Raw genomic sequence first — 17,306 nt, forward strand, 5'->3', positions numbered from 1 at the left:
TGGTTATATATTATATTTAATTTTTGTTTTTCAAATTAACCTTAATTTTTACAAATATTAGTGTTAATCAAGTGTTTTTGCCTTAACTCAATGTGTTTTTTACTGAAAGAGGGCCAAGATGGCACAGGAAATGATGGGAATTTTTTTTTTTTTTAATATTTTTAAACATATTTAGTTTTTATTTTAATATTTAGGTGGATGTCTGGTAAAAACTTTTTTTGTTTATTCCATATATGTATATACAAAGAATTCACCCAGATAATAAAAATAAAAAGAAAATTAAATTATGTTAAAAAGAATTAATTTAAATCGATTTCCATATGTTTCTCGCGCCAAATTGGCCATTCTTTGTGTACAAAAATACACATTTTATTTGAAAAAACACAAAAAGCTTAAAAATACCTTTGAAAATAATAATAGAGGTTTAAATTCGAAAACTGCATTATAAATATTATATAATTATTTTGTGTAATAAGAAATTCATAACAGTTACGTAATGTCACTGTTATGTAACCATGTTACGTAATATTTACGTTCCTGTTACATTGAAAATAAGTTTATATATATATATATATATATATATATTTCCATTCTTTCGGTTTCACATCGCACTCTGTATGTATGTATGTAAATATATATTTATATTGTATATATTATATATAAAATATATATAGAATACATTACTTAGAATATTCTTCTTTGTGTCTGCACGTGATTCTGTGTTACTCGGGCCTGAAATAATTAAATAATTAAATTAGATAAACACATATTAATTAATATATCTAAATATTAATCTCTATCGTTGTTTCTTATATTATATTATATTATATTATTGACGTAAACAAAAATTATATTTATAATCTTAAATTAGAATTTGTACGTGTAAATATGATATGAAAATAAACGCGAGTAATATTTAATAATAATTTTATTGGGTTTTATTTTAGAATATATACAAAATATAAAAATGTGAATACAATAGTTTTATACAATTGATTAGTAAAAAAATGTTTTATATATCAATGTTTTTTCTGCATTTTTTAAATTCGTATATTTGAATTTTAAAAGTTGCGCCGATTTTGAACTCTGAAGTTAGGTACGAGTGGTCCTCAAACGTCAACATGACAGCGCCGCGTTGTCAAGAATGAAATAAATTCACAAAATCTGTGCTAGTTATTAATTTATTAAATACGTAATCGTTAATAGTCAAAAACAATTATAAATTATAATTTAGTTCATAGAAAATATTTTATCAACTATAAAATATGATTTACCTCTTGCAATAACAATATTAATATCACATCAAAGATACATAACCTCAAATTGTACAATTGTAGTAAATTTTAATTGTACATTTAAGGTTTTAAATGCATTATATTTATGTTTAATATAAATGTTTAAATATCTAATTCAACATGTCCAAGTCAGTTTTGTATGAAATAAATCCTGAACAGCTTTTTGAGCAAAAATCTATCCAAGAAATTGAACAAGTTCGTATAAAGCTTCAACATGAAATTGAGAAAAAGCGTGAGGAACTACGAACTATGGTGGGGTAAGAAATAGTAAACATTAATAATTACATATATTATTAGTTGAAGTTTTTAGTGAAAGTACATATCAACTTTTATCAAGTCGATTATAAACACATATCAGGAAGTTCATGCAACTTGCCTTAAGGCAAATTCAAGGCTTATGTTATTATTATTATTACTTATTTTTTATTTCCCAGGGAGCGTTACCGTGATCTCCTCCTAGCTGCTGATACAATAGCCGAGATGAAACAAACAGCATCCAAAGTGATACAACACGTTAGCAAAATAATGAAGTTTGTGAAAAATCTAAATGGACTGGATTTTTTAATTGCAAATAACAAATTCGAGAAACAGCAGCAGATCGCACATGAACTTCTCGCAGGATTCTGTAGCTGCACAAATACATATATTAATTATTGTGCCTGAAAAGATTTGGACGCTATTGAGAATGAAGATTTTTTGGGGGCTGTGGAGTTGTATTTGTTTGCGAGGCATATCAGCACAGGTAAGAAAATCATTATATATATATATATATATATATATCGATTTATTTCCTAATTTTCTATTTTTTTAGGTCTACAATTTCGTGTAAATGATGATGTCCAATCAGATAAAAAATTTAATTGGATGAAGCTTGCTGAGAGACAATGGAATATGATTTCTACATTCAATGAGACGATTAAAAATGCTTGTAATGAAGCACTGAAATGTCCTGATATTAAAACAGAGGTATGATAGTTTTATCACTATTAACCATTTATTCTCAAACTTATTGTGCCTTAAGGAAAATTGCTGGAACTTCCTGTATCAAATTTTTTTTTTTAATTATTAGAAATTTGTTTTTGAAAATTAGATTTTTGAAAAATTTTAAATTTTTTAACAAAATTGACTATTTTGAAAAAAAGACAGAATTTTTATTTTATAATTTTATTTAATTAATTATTTTTAAATATAAAGCCCACACATTAGTTTTAAGAGAATTTAAAAATTCAATTATTATACTTTGTGGATAACAATTAATATACATTTAGTGTGTGTGTGTGTGTGCTTGCGGATACAAATTTTTGTCGACTATTTCGGGAACACCGATCAACCGATTTGAATACAAAACTAGTGGGGTGTATGGCATCGTGCCTTAAGGCAAATTGCTGGAACTTCCCGTACCGTAACGAAATGTTCGAGGAATACTGAATGTTTTCAAATAGATTATTATAAATATTGTAACATTGTCTAATATTTATAAGAATTATATAAACCGAATAGCAAAGTTGAAATTATTGTTTAAAGTATATTAGAACTATAGTCAGAATTAAAAATAAAATCTGAATTATTTTTGATATACAAAAAAATTCTTTTTGAAAAAAAAAAGTTTGAACAAAAATTTTTTTCCAAAATAAATTATTTGTGTTAAAACAAGCAGAAAGTTCTTTGAATCATTTAAATCGAAAGCTTAGTTCTCTCAAAAACTGCCATTTTTTACATATTTAGCTTCGTATCTTCGAAATGGCTGGGCCTGCCTTGCTAAAAACTAATAAACACTTCTCCCAATCGTTACTAATTGAATGTTTTTATATTAGAACTAATTGAATTGTTCATTCAAATCGGATACTCCGTTCTACTCGATTTCTATTTTCTGCAGTCTTTGCTCCGTATCTCGGAAACGGCTGGACCTGCCTTTGCCAAAAACGAATCAGCTCTTTTCCCTATCAATAGGAATCGAATGTTTTTTGAACCATTCAATTCGGTTGATACACGAATACACATACACACACACACATCCATTTTTTCTGGGGTATGCCAAAACGTTCAGAACCTTCAAAACGTCGAGAAATGTAAAAATTTTCAATTTCGATTTTCGGCCCATTACAATAACTTACCCTAAGGGAGAGTTATTACAGAAGAAGGGAAGTTAAAAAAAGCTTTCGATTCATATTCATAAGGAGACGTCCGAGTAGTTTTTGGCGAAGGTAGGTCTAGCCGTTTCGAAAATACGGAGCAAAAAGTGCAAAAAATGGCATGTTCTGAGAGAACAAATCGGCCGATTTGGATGATTCAAAAAACATTCGATTCGTATTGATGTGGAGACGTACTGATTAGTTTTTGGTATAGGCAGGTCCAGTCATTTCGAAGATATAGTGCAAAAAGTGCAGAAATTCTGATTAAATCACAGCGTTTCGCGTGAGCATGTCATTGTAGCTGAGTTGGTTGGCGCGTCACCGTAATTTTTTGTTCGGTTTAATAGTTAATAAAGTTAAAACCCATCGGGTTCTAATCCCACATCTATAATATTAAAAAAACAAAATTTAATGCTTTTCATGTTTGTATTGTTGATACTACATGAACTATTTAAATTTGTTAACTCAGTGCATATATTTCGCGAACGAAAAATTGATGCATTTGATATAAAATAATGTTCATTCTACCTCTAATAAGTCCGCTTAAATAGATATTGTTTATATATATTTATTCAAACATATATAAACACGTCGTCTTATCTAATAAGTTTTCATATTTTGTCTACAAGGAACAAATAATGAAAATTCTAGTTTTATAATATTTATTCATAGGCATTTTTGTTGAACTATTATTTTTATTCCTCAAATGTTTAATTACGGTACGGGAAGTTCCACCAATTTGCCTTAAGGCACGATGCCATGCACCACTAGTTCTTATTATTATTTCAGACCGCTGTTTGTTGCATATGCACCCTATGTCTATTACAAGATCAACTCCTATCAAATATCCTGAACACTTTCATCAATCTGCGAATTGAAGCCCTGAATGAAATTTTGCAACCGAAAAACGAACAGTACAATGTCAAAACAAAAGTCCAGGAATCTGCAAATTATTAATCAATACATTACTATTGGTTCACGAATGTTTTATTGGAAATCCTCAACCCTTAGTGAATGTTGAATTTGATAAAATGTTAAAATCGATGTGTTGCCGGTTATTAAACAATTGAGTTCGGAGAGTGCGGTTGTGAAAGAGTGCTGGGAGATGATATTTTGCACTTCAGGTGGGTAAATGATAATAAATTTTCACTACCAGTATATATATATATATATATATATATATATATATATATTACACCTAAGTCTGTTTTTACACGGTCTTTTTGTGCACGGTTTTGATATAATACGGTTTGAAAATTGAATATTTTTAATTTTTTTACACGATTTTATTCCATTTAGCGCGATTTGAAATTTTATGTACTTAAATGTTTTTTGTCAAATTTAATTTTTGTGAAGTATGTTCATATCACAAAAAGTATTTATGAATAAACGTCTGAACCATCGATAGTATCGATAGTTTGCGAACACTAGCTTAAAGATTTAAGTGAATTCTCCTTTAGCGCGTACAAACAATTATTATTATTATTATTATTATATTATTATATTACTTTTAAGATTAGAGTGCATATCTTTTTATCATTAATTACTATGCTTGTGAAAATAAGCAATATATATTTGATTTAATAAAATAATCATGAATTCTTGTTCTTAAAAATTCTTGTTTTTCACTAATTTTAATAGGTTTTAGAGATTAGAACAAATCACCCATTTTTGTATAAGATCAATGTCTTTTTTACACGGCTTCTTCTGGAACCAATCTACCGTGTAAAACATACTTAGGTGTATTATATATATTATATATATATATATAATATATTTTAATTATTATCTTCTAGGCCCAGTATGGATTTTAATAATACGTTATCATCTAATGAATTGAACCAAGCCATGAAAAAGTGGTTGCAAGAAGTTGAAGTCCGGGTTAATAAAGATTTTAGCTGATTTAATTAATTTGGTGAACTCTGTGAAGTCTTTGCAAGGGATCAGGCATAAGTTGGCAGATATAGGTGAGTTGAAATAAAAGATTTATATGAATTTTTCCAAAATAGTGATTTATATATATTAACTTCCCGAAGGAGAATTTTATGTTTTCATCAAAAAATCCGATTCGCGAATTTTATGTTTTCTCGACGTTTCAAGCCATTCTGATCGAATGAGACCAATTTGGAAAAAGTATGTGTGTGTGTGTGGTGTGAACAAATTTTTTGTCGTAAATCGACGTTTACCCAAAACGGTTGGACCGATTTCAAAAATTTAAAATCCATTCGATGTATCTCCATGAGGACTAGCGTTTCTGAGTTTGTGCGACGATCGGCCAAGCCGTTTCTTTGTAAATTGCAGAAAAGTGAAAAATTTTTCGTCCACGTTTTAGCCCGCAATTCTGAATCGATTCTGAAAATTCAAAAACCATTCGATAGATATTGGTTGGGAATCGTGCTAATTAGTTTTTGGTAAAGATCGGCCGGGCCGTTTTCTTGTAATAAAGTTTAAAAAAAAAAAATTTCAACGATATTTATGTTTTTTTTTGACGGTAGATACCATAGTTTTCTAGATCATACTAAAATATTACGGCCCTACGACAACTCGTTTTAGCTTTAAAAATTCGTCAAATTTGCAAAAATTGGTATCATTTTTTGACATTTGTCAAAATAGACCTTTGATCGACGTTTTCTCAAAAACGCCTGAACCGATTTCAGAAATTTAAAAGCTATTCGATGTATTTTGATGAGGACTATGGTTTGTCAGTTTTGTGCGACGATCTGCCAAGCCGTTTTTTTGTAACTTGAAAAAAAGTGTTAAACTTTTCGTCCACATTTAAGCTCAAACTACCGACCGAATTTAAAAATTCAAAAACTGTTCGAAAGATTTTACTTGGGAATAATACTGATTAGTTTTAGGTGAAAATCTACCGAGCCGTTTTCTTGTAATTAATAGTTGAAAACTAAAAATTAAGCCGATTTTTACGGAACTTTTTTTGGCGTTATATATCATGGTCTTATAGAACTTACTGAAATATTAATGCCTTACGACAAGTAGTTTAATTTTAAAAATTCATCAAAGTATGAGAAAATGAGTAGTTCTTTTGACATTTGCTAAAATTAAAATTAGGCGATTTACTTGGTATAACGATCGAGTCTTAACGAACATACTAAACCACTAAAGTCCTACGGAAACTGGTTCAATTATAAAAATTATTGATTTTTGAAAATTTGTTTTTAAAAAACACTCAGACCAGGTTGACGTGTTCGATTTTCAATAAATCCACCTCGAATACTTTTAACTTATTATAAATTAATTTATCTATTATGGATTAAGTCGATTATTTGCACAAATCGGGAAGTTCACATAACTTGCCTCAAGGCAAAATACCAATACCAACTAGTTTATTTTTTACTCCAGAAATTCAGTGAAATCATTGAAATGTCGAACAATGTAAACAGTTAAAAATTGCATTTAAATATTTACATCTCAATTTCGGTTTCGTTGATTAAGATCCTTATTACACATATCGGGAAGTTCTTTTAACTTGCCTTAAGGCTAAAATGCCACTTACACCTAATTTTCTTCTAGAAAAACCTCCAACTGGCAAGAAATCTGCACCAAACTCAGCGTTCCCGACATGACCAACGTCTTCGTTCAATACTACCAGCCTCTGCTCACAAAAACGCATCCAGCATCTCATAAATTTGACCTGGACAAAAGCCATCGCCTGCATCAAAACGGACATAAAAAAAATCGTACAAAAAAAATCACAGAGTTCCAACAATCAGAGAGACGTCGTTGCTTGGAATTACTTGGAAACATCACCGATAATAAACCAGCAGAAGAAGATTCAGGAATAAAATTATCCAAAAAGGTTATTGGAAAGACCGATAATCAGTTTACCTTGAATAATGTGTACGGTTTTGATAATGATATGATCAAATCGTGCAGGATGTTTGATAAGTGTCTAAAGACATTGTTGGATGATGTCTTGTTTTATTTGTACCATAAGGACGATTTGGCGAGTGATCGGTTTTTGGAACTGGATGATAATGGGAAGATGATTTTGAAGTTTTTGCATGATTGTTCGACGGAAAATATCAAAAGGTATTTATAGACATACAATTATATATATATATATATATATATATATATTAATAGAGCTCTTGATAAAATGATCCGCTAAAACCCGAAAACGGCTAAACCGATTTGGCCAGTATTAGTCTTGAAAAATTCGTGCTAATCAGTAGGTTGTCGGAAAGGTAAGATATTATCTCAAAATCGCGTAGAAACTTTACATTTTTAATTTGAAAATTTTTGTAAAGCGTAATTTAAATAAAACAATAGACTGCGGCTAATACGTCAAATGTCAAATGTTTTTGACAGACGATGTTCAATTACGTTTAATAGGATGTTTTAGGTGAATATTATTTAATTATGATTAAATTGAAGTAAGTAGTTTTGTTTGTAGTTTTATTTATACACAAAAACGTTATTAAACGGGTCGCAAACTTTTTTGAAATGTTAATATGAAAATGCACTTTTTGGCATATTTTTCTCAAACACGGTGCTCAGAAAGATCTCATTTGTATAATTATATACTCATTGGTATTTATAAAACATTTTCTAGGTTATATTATTTTTTATTTATGTTATTTAAATTCAAAACCTAAATTTGGTATCGATCAAAGGGACATTTTGTCGAATAACATTTTCTCAGTTATAATTTCCCAGAATTTATCGAAAAATAAATAGTAATATATGAAGGTCCGGGGTTGAAAAGGTCCACCACCGATGTGTCAAAAACCAGAAAAGTTAAGCATTGTTTAACAACAATATTTGAAAGTAAAGGGAAAAAGATGTATAGCCAGCTGTAACCTTGATTCTTATGACTTTGCCATCGGGAGATAAACGGTAAAATCTTTGAAAATTCATAATAAAAGTATTTTCTTCCGTTGGTAGTTTTTTAGCATTAGGTAAAAATGTAATTATTTTGCAAAATACCTTTACAATTAAAAAAAGACATTAAACCTGTTCCAAGTTACTTCGCCCAGAGGGTAAAAGGGTTTAGATATAAAATTTTTGAAAGACATCAAAAAAGCACATTTCTACAATGATAAAGTAGCTGACAGTTTTACTGAACGTAGTCAGATAATTGTTTGTTTGAACGGTGTTATTTGTTATGGTTTTTACAATATAGTTTATATCGGTTCAAAGTCAAATTGGACCTTTGTGCCTCGCCCTGCTCTACATATATACTTTTTATTAAATTTACTTTAATTCATCGAATGTTACTTGAAACTTTTCAAAAAGCAGGTCAAAGAAGAAATACTTAATTCATTTTCTATCTCTCCTCGCAGAAATTTGAATTTTTTTTGATAAACTTAGTAGTATTATTTACAATTATACACAAAATCCAGAATCCAAAAAGAATCAGAAAAACTTGAAACGTAATCAATAAGTCGAAAGACCAAAAAAGACTTGGATTGAGTTATACCATGTTTTCTATAAAAAGTGTATAAAACTTGCAGTTTGGTTGTATTGACAAAATATAGACAAACTGATGGTGTTTATTGTTTTTTTAATACCTCATTGTATAGAGCATTTAAACAACACATCCTTATACACTTAAAGTATTAAATAATTTTGATTCTCTAGAAATTGTTTAGGATATACCTTACGTAGCAAAACAACGTTTGCCGGGTCAGCTAGTATATATATATATATATATATATATATATATATGTATATATATATAATATATATAAATAAACACAAGTTTAGAGTATTATTTACAATATTTCATATTTTCACTTTCAGTCTATTAGATCACATAGAAAAACAATACCTGGAAGAAAAATCATGCCTAACACTATCTCGATACCTAAACTCAGTGATGTACTTATGTCCAAATCTTTCCCAATGTTTTCACAAACACACCGAGAGTGAATCCATGAATAAAACCGAAGAAACACCTTCAAATCACGTATTCAATGATATAACATCATTGGATGTAAAACTGTGGCAATGCTGGTTGGATTCAGTAAACGACTTCATAGAAAACACTTTGGATAAAAATATGCCGAAGGAATTGAGTGCGCGCGTCATGCTGAAAATATTATCAGTAAGATAATAGAATGATGTAAAGTAAAGGACTGATTCTCCCGCACAACAGACCAATGTTATGGCAAGGCCATGTTATGAAGAACTTTCCATACTAAATATTGACAAATGTCATGTGGTTGCTGTGCAGTCAGGCTTATTTCCCAGGTAGATAGAAAACCTGACCTAGACACCGCACAAATTTAAACTAGTTGGTATTGGTATTTAGCCTTGAGGCAAGTTACATGAACTTCCCGATATGTGTGAATAATCGACTTAATCAATAAAAACTAAATTAATTTATGAGTGATTAGAAGTATTCCGAGTGGATTTATTACACGTAATTGCAAACGAACTAACACGTTAACGCGGAGTATTTTCTAAAAGCAAATTTTCAAAATTCAACAATTTTTGTATTTGAACCAGTTTCCGTAGGATTTTAACGGTTTAGTACGTATGTTTATTAAGATCAAGTACTATATTGTTATACTAAGTAAAATCGTCTAATTTTAATTTTAACAAACGTCAAAGAAAACTACTCATTTTCTCAAACTTTGAGGATTTTTTAAAATTGAACTACTTGTTGTAAGTCCGTAATATTACAGTAAGTTCTAGAAGACCATGATATATATCGCTAAAAAAATTCCATAAAAATCGGCTTAAATTTTTTTTTCAACAGTTAATTACAAAAAAAAGGCTCGGTAGATTTTCACCTAAAAACTAATCAGTATTATTCCCAACTAATATCTTTCGAACAGTTTTTGATTTTTTAAAATCGGTTTGGTAGGATGAGCTTAAATGTGGACGAAAAGTTTAACACTTTTTTCAAATTATAAAGAAACGGCTTGGCAGATCGTCGCACATAACTGACAAACGATAGTGCTCATCGAAATACATCAAATGGCTTTTAAATTTCTGAAATCGGTTCAGGCATTTTTGAGAAAACGTCGATGAAAGGTCTAATTTTGACAAATGCCAAAAAAAAAACATACTAATTTTTGCAAACTTTGACGAATTTTTAAAGCTAAACGAGTTGTCGTAGGGCAGTAATATTTTAGTATGATCTAGAAGACTATGGTATCTACCGTCAAAAAAAAAATCATAAAAATCGTCGAATTTTTTTTAAAAAAAACTTTATTACAAGAAAACGGCCCGGCCGATCTTTATCAAAAACTAATCAGCGCGATTCCCAATCAATATCTTTCGAACGGTTTTTGAATTTTCATAATCGGTTCAGAATTGCGGGCTAAAACGTGGACGAACAATTTTTCACTTTTCTGCTATTTATAAAGAAACGTCTCGGCCGATCGTCCCACAAAACTGACAAACGATAGTCCTCATCGAGATACATCGAGTGGCTTTTAAATTTTTTAAATCGGCCCAATCGTTTTCGAGAAATCGTCGATTTACGGCAAAAAATCTGTCACACGCACACACACAACACACACACTTACTTTTTTCATATTTGGTCTCATTCGATTCAGAATGGCTTGAAACGTCAAGAAAACATAAAATTTAGCGAATCGGATTTTTTGATGAAAACATAAACTTCTCCTTCGGGAAGTTTAAAAAATGATGTTAGATAACAGGGTCTTTATGACTCAGCTTCATAAACATACGAGTGACGTTCCAGTTTATGTGTAAAACGCCTGAATGCACACCAAATACACATGACATTTCGACAGTATTCAGTACGATCAGTAGCATAATGTATGCAAGTTGGAACGTAACATGGCCTTGCCATAAACATTTGTCTGTTAGCGGCAGCAGATCGGTCCATATTTCTTGATCTATTACCCTATGTCTATTATTTTAGCAATGGGAGACCGTGACAATCCAGGAAAAGATGATGAGGACAAACAATTATGAATCGAACATCCGTATACCAACACACACTTCGTTTCCTTTACAAAACATACTTTGTTCAGCGAATGCCAAAATAGCACAAGTCGGTCCACACTTGATGCCCAATTCGGTCAGAAAGAATTTGATCAAAACTTTGGCGCTTAAAATACTTAAAATTACGAAGTGTATTCGTTTCTGATGATGGTTATTTGAAGTCTAACCAAGTGGCTGCTGTGCAGTTTTATTTCGACGTCAGATATCTGCAAACCTTGACTTCTGGAAGTGCAAGAGACGTTCCTGGTTTCCAAAATGTGGGCGATAGATTTGAAGAAACTGATTGATCTTTGATTTCGATTTTTTATCCGCATTTGCAAAAATATCCAAACGGGCTGTTCAAAAAACACAGGTAATAACAGGACCCTATTTACTAGGGAAGCAATACCGGTATTACCGAATTACCGGTAAACCGCCCGATTTTTCGGCGGTATTTTTACCGGTATTTACCCAAAAAATACCAATATTTTCGGTAATTTTACATAAGCGCTATTTGATACATAATACACTAAGTTTAAATTTTCGGAACAAATTTATCTTTAAATTCCATAATCGCATAAACAGCTATATCTTCAAGTGATTCTATAGGATAAACAAATGTCGTATATTATCTCAACTCGTCATTAAACTGAATATTTATTGCTTTCCAAAGGGCTTCATATCGTGTTACAATAAATAGAATTGGACTGGTAGATAATGATGTTTGTTTGATCTTTTGTAAAAATGTAACGGTTTTTTAAGTGATATTTGCGCCAAAATATTTTATATCATACTGCGTAATCTTTATTTTTTTCTAACTTTATACATATTAATTATGATAATTACTTAATATTTTTGCTTCTTATTACAATTATAAAATATTATTTTTCGAAAACGTTTCGAAGTTTGAAAATACTATAGAACCATCACATTGTTTTAAATAACAATACTCAACAATTATAGTAACTTATTATTTATCTCGACAAAGTATCCGATCTTAAATTAGCGTAGAAAATTATTTTTTAAAATATTGGAGATTATGCTAATTTAACACATCGGATACAGACAATACAGTTTATTATACTAATGTAATATGATCTTTAATGAGTTTTTTGTCTTTCTTACTCATAAGTTTGTTTTTGGTGAAAAGTACTCAATATACTTATTTACTTTATTTATTGTTTTATTTTATTGTTTTTATTGTATAGTTAAATATAGTTGTAGTTGTATACATTTTTTTATGTTTGTACTAGCAACTTTCAATTTTGTTTACGTTTGTTTGTTTAAGATAATAAAAAATACCGGTAATTTACCGGTATTCCGGTTAATATGAAAAATTACCGAAATACTGGTATTGAAATTTTTCATCGGTATTGCATTCCCTACTATTCACTATTTATCTATAATTTACTATTTGTTTCTTTTACCCAGGTTCAATTTGGTTGCCTGGTAGGCAATCCGGAGCAGCTCAATGCTTTTATCATCTACTCCAAATGTGGCTAACCAGTCGACAAACAAGAAGTGGCTTGTATTTTACCACTTGTGACCACTCAGAGGGATAATACACAGTCTTAGTACTGGTTTACCCTTTTACCGGTTACCAGTACCGGGAATAGATTGTGGAGAAGAGTTATGTTCAGCAGAAAGTTGAAGTTAGTAGAGAAATTGTAATAGATTCAATTAGATATAATCTTCAGTAATTCAAAAGTTTGTTGAAAAACCTATCTATTTTAGTATTTGTTGTTATATTAGACAATTGGAAGAGTAATATATTTGAGTAGTAATATTGTTTTAGTTTTGAACGGTACGTCCTGTAGAGCTCTTTGAAATTGTCACATACATACTTTGTCTAATTGCTATCTCTAGCTCTTGTACATATAGACAAAATCTTTTTTAGATCAAAATTTTGTTAAAGAACCTATCAATTTTAGTATTTGATCTTATAATAGACACTTTGAAGAATAATATGTCCGAATTACAAGGTTGTAGTACAAACGGTGCGTCCTGTAAGCTCTTTGAAATTTTTGCATACATACAATCTCCAGCTGCTAGTTTCTAGCACCTATAGATAAAATCTGTTTTAGTTCAAAATTTGTTAGAAAACCTTTCAATTTTAGTATTTGATCTCATAATAGACACTTCGAAAAACAATATGTCGGAATTACAAGGTTGTAGCACAAAAGGTGCGTCCTGTAGAGTTCTTTGAAATTGTTGCATACATACTCTCCAAATGTCAGTCTCTAGCATCTATAAATAAAATCTGTTTTAGTTAAAATTTGTTAGAGAAACCTGATAATTTTAGTATTTCATCTTATGATAGACACTTTGAGGAATATGTGTCTAAATTATAAGGTTGTAGTACAAACGGTGCGTCCTATAGAGCTCTTTGAAATTGTCGCATACATATTTTCTTCAATTGCTAGTCTCTGACGCTTATAAAAAAAATCTTTTTTTGGTTCAAAAATTTGTTAGAAAATCTATCGATATTATATTGGTCTTTAAAATAGACACTTTGAAGAATATTATGTCCGAATTACAAAGTTGTAGTACAAACGGTGCGTCCTGTAGAGCTCTTTGAAATTATCACATACATTTTTCTTCAATTGCAAGCCTCTAGCACACATAGATAAAATCTTTTTGATTCAAAATTTTGTAGATATAACATATTAATTTTAGTATTTGATCTCATGATAAACACTTTGAAGAATAAAATATCTGAATTACAAGGTTGTTGTACAAGCGGTGCGTCCTGAAGACTCTTTGAATCTATCGCTTACAAATTTTCTACTATTGCTAGTCTCTGACACCTATAGATAAATTTTTTTAATTCAAAATTTTGTTTAGAAAACCTGATAATTTTAGTATTTCATCTTATGATAGACACTTTGAGGAATATTGTGTCTAATTTATAAGGTAGTACAAACCGTCCTGTACAGACGCTCTTTGAAATACAATATCTACTACTATTGTCTATAGAGCTCGAAATTGTCACATAATTTTCTAATGCAGTCTCTGACGCTTATAGAAAAAATTTTTGGTTCAAAATTTTGTTAGAAAATCTATCGATATTATTATTGGTCATTAAAATAGACACTTTTCTGAATGACATATGTGAATGGCAAGGTTGTAGTACAAACGGTACGTCCTGTAGAGCTCCTCGAAACTATCGCATACATACTTTCTACAATTACAAGTCTCTGACACCCATAGACAAAATTTTGTTTAAATCAAAATTTTGTAAAGAAGAACCTATTAGTTTTAGTATTTGATCTTGAAAAAGACACTTTGAAGAATAACATATGTGAATTACAAGGTTGTACAATAAAACGGTACATCCTGTAGAGCTCTTTAAAATTGCTGCATACATACTTTCTACAATTGCAAGTCTCTAGCACGTATAGATAAAATCTTTTTTGATTCAAAATTTTGTTAGAAAACCTGATAATTTTAGTATTTGATCTTATAATAGACACTTTGAAGAATATTGTGTCTAAATTATAAGGTTGTAGTACAAACGGTGCGTCCTGTAGAGCTCTTTGAAATTGTCGCATACATACATTCTTCAATTGCAAGTCTCTGACGCCCATAGATAAAAACCTTAATAAAAAATTTTTTTAGAAAATCTGATAATTTTAATATTTGTGCTCATAATAGACACTTCATAGAATATCATGTCTAAATTACAAGATTGTAGTACAACCAGTGCGTCCTGTAGAGCTTTTTGAAATTGTCGCATACATACTTTCTACAATTGCTAGGCTCTAACACATATAGATAAATCTTTTTTGATTCAAAATTTTGTTAGGAAACCTATTAATTTTAGTATTTGTGCTCATAATAGACCACTTAAAGAATTTTATATCCAAATTACAATGTTGTTGTACAAACGGTGCGTTCTGTAGAGCTCTTTGAAATTGTCGCATACATACTCGTACATTCTCCAAATGCTAGTCTCTAGCATATATAAATAAAATCTGTTTTAGTTCAAAATATTGTTAGAAAACCTATCAATTCTAGTATTTCATCTCATAATAGATACTTTAAGGAATATTGTGTCTAAATTACAGGTGTTGTGTACAAACGGTGCGTCCTGTAGAGCTCTTTGAATTTATCACATACAAATTTTCTACAATTGCTAGTCTCTGACACCTATAGATAAAATCTTTTTTGATTCAAACTATTGTTAGAAAACCTGATAATTTTAGTATTTGATCTTATATAGACACTTTGAAGAATAATATGTCCCAATTAAAGGTTGTAGTACAAACGGTGCGTCCTGCAGAGTTCTTTGAAACTCTCGCATACATACTTTCTCCAAATGCTAGTCTCTAGCATCTATAAATAAAATCTGTTTTAGTTCAAAAATTTTGTTAGAAAACCTGATAATTTTAATATTTTATCTTATAAAGACACTTTTAGAATAATATGCTCGAATTACAAGGTTATAGTACAAAAGGTGCGTCCTGTAGAGTTTTTTGAAATTGTCGCATACCTACTTCTTCTTGTTGTTAGTCTTTAGAACCTATAGATAAAATCTGTTTAAATCAAATTTTGTTAGCAAACCTATCAATTTTAATATTTAATCTCATAATAGACACTTTGAGGAATAATATGTCCAAATACAAGTTGTAGTACCAACGGTGCGTCCTGTAGAGCTCTTTGAAATGGCACATACATACTTCTACAATTGCAAGTCTCTGAATTATAATAAAATCTTTTTTAAATCAAAAAAATTTGTTAGAGAACCTATCAATTTTAGTATTTGATCTTATGACAGACACTTTGAAGATAATATATCTGAATTGCAAGGTTGTAGCACAAACGGTGCGTCCTGTAGAGCTCTTTGAAATTGCGCATACACACTTTCTCCAAATGCAGTCTCTAATGCACATAGTTAAAATCTTTTTGGATTCAAAATTTTGTTAGAGAACCTATCAATTTTAGTATTTGTACTCTAGTAGAAACTTTTAAGAATAATATGTCCCAATTACAGTGCGTCTTGTAGAGCTCCTTGAAATTGTTGCATACATACATTCTTCAATTGCAAGTCTCTAGCATCTATAAATAAAATATGTTTTAAATCAAAATTTTGTTAAAAAACCTATGAATTTTAGTATTGTCTATTATATGACACTTCATAGAATATCATGTCTAAATTACAAGATTGTAGTACAAACGGTGCGTCCTGTAGAGCTTTTTGAAATTGTTGCATACATACTTTCTACAATTGCTAGGCTGTAACACATATAGATAAAATCTTTTTTGATTCAAAATTTTGTTAGAAAACCTATTAATTTTAGTATTTGTGCTCATGATAGACACTTTAAGAATTTTACATCCAAATTACAAGGTTGTTGTACAACGGTGCGTCCTGCTGGCACTCTTTTGAAATTGTCAGATACATATTTCTCCAGATGCTAGTATCTAACACATATTTTCACAAATTTTTTTCTTCTTCCTTCGAAGTTAACAAATAACAACTGTCTTATTCTATTTCAGGTTCAGGATTTTCCTGGTTGTTCCAACTTTCCATCGACAACCACCACCGATACAAAAGACATTCAGCACAAAACCCTCAACAGCTTTATCAGGAGCTGCTGCATTTTTTGGAGCAATGGACAGGATTGGTTTCGAACTGGTTAATGATATAAAAAACATAAGTATATAAATATTTTTGTATATAATATTTTATTAGGTTTAATATTACAATTATATAAAGACTTATTGCGAAAGTGTTGAATGTTAAAGCATTATTGTAAATAACATTCTATGATATAATTTTAATATAAATAATATATTTTAATATAAATTAAATGAATATCTTATTCGGATTTCAGACTTGAAAACAAACGAAAATCGCGTAATAGGATTTTCTTTAAAAATTATACAAAAGTCTGAAGGTTACTTATTGCAGTTTGCTTATAATTAAATTTCTTACTAAATAAATAAATAAAAA

The 17,306-nt window shown here is 29.9% G+C and overlaps 1 protein-coding gene and 1 long non-coding RNA gene across 2 annotated transcripts in view; both read left to right on the plus strand.

Annotated features, from left to right (window-relative positions):
- The window catches only part of LOC113367766 (conserved oligomeric Golgi complex subunit 1), a 52,775-nt gene that overhangs the window by 13,721 nt on the left and 21,748 nt on the right, over positions 1 to 17,306 (plus strand). The window lies entirely within an intron of this gene.
- LOC113366174 lies at positions 1,971 to 4,262 on the plus strand. Its single transcript, XR_003366257.1, has 3 exons — positions 1,971 to 2,037; positions 2,107 to 2,261; positions 4,217 to 4,262. It is a non-coding gene; the product is annotated as an uncharacterized LOC113366174 (long non-coding RNA).

The sequence above is a fragment of the Ctenocephalides felis genome, unplaced genomic scaffold, assembly GCF_003426905.1.
Source record: "Ctenocephalides felis isolate EL2017-DRISC unplaced genomic scaffold, ASM342690v1 CF-g0.4_SCAFFOLD_01170, whole genome shotgun sequence".
NCBI classification, from domain to species: domain Eukaryota; kingdom Metazoa; phylum Arthropoda; class Insecta; order Siphonaptera; family Pulicidae; genus Ctenocephalides; species Ctenocephalides felis.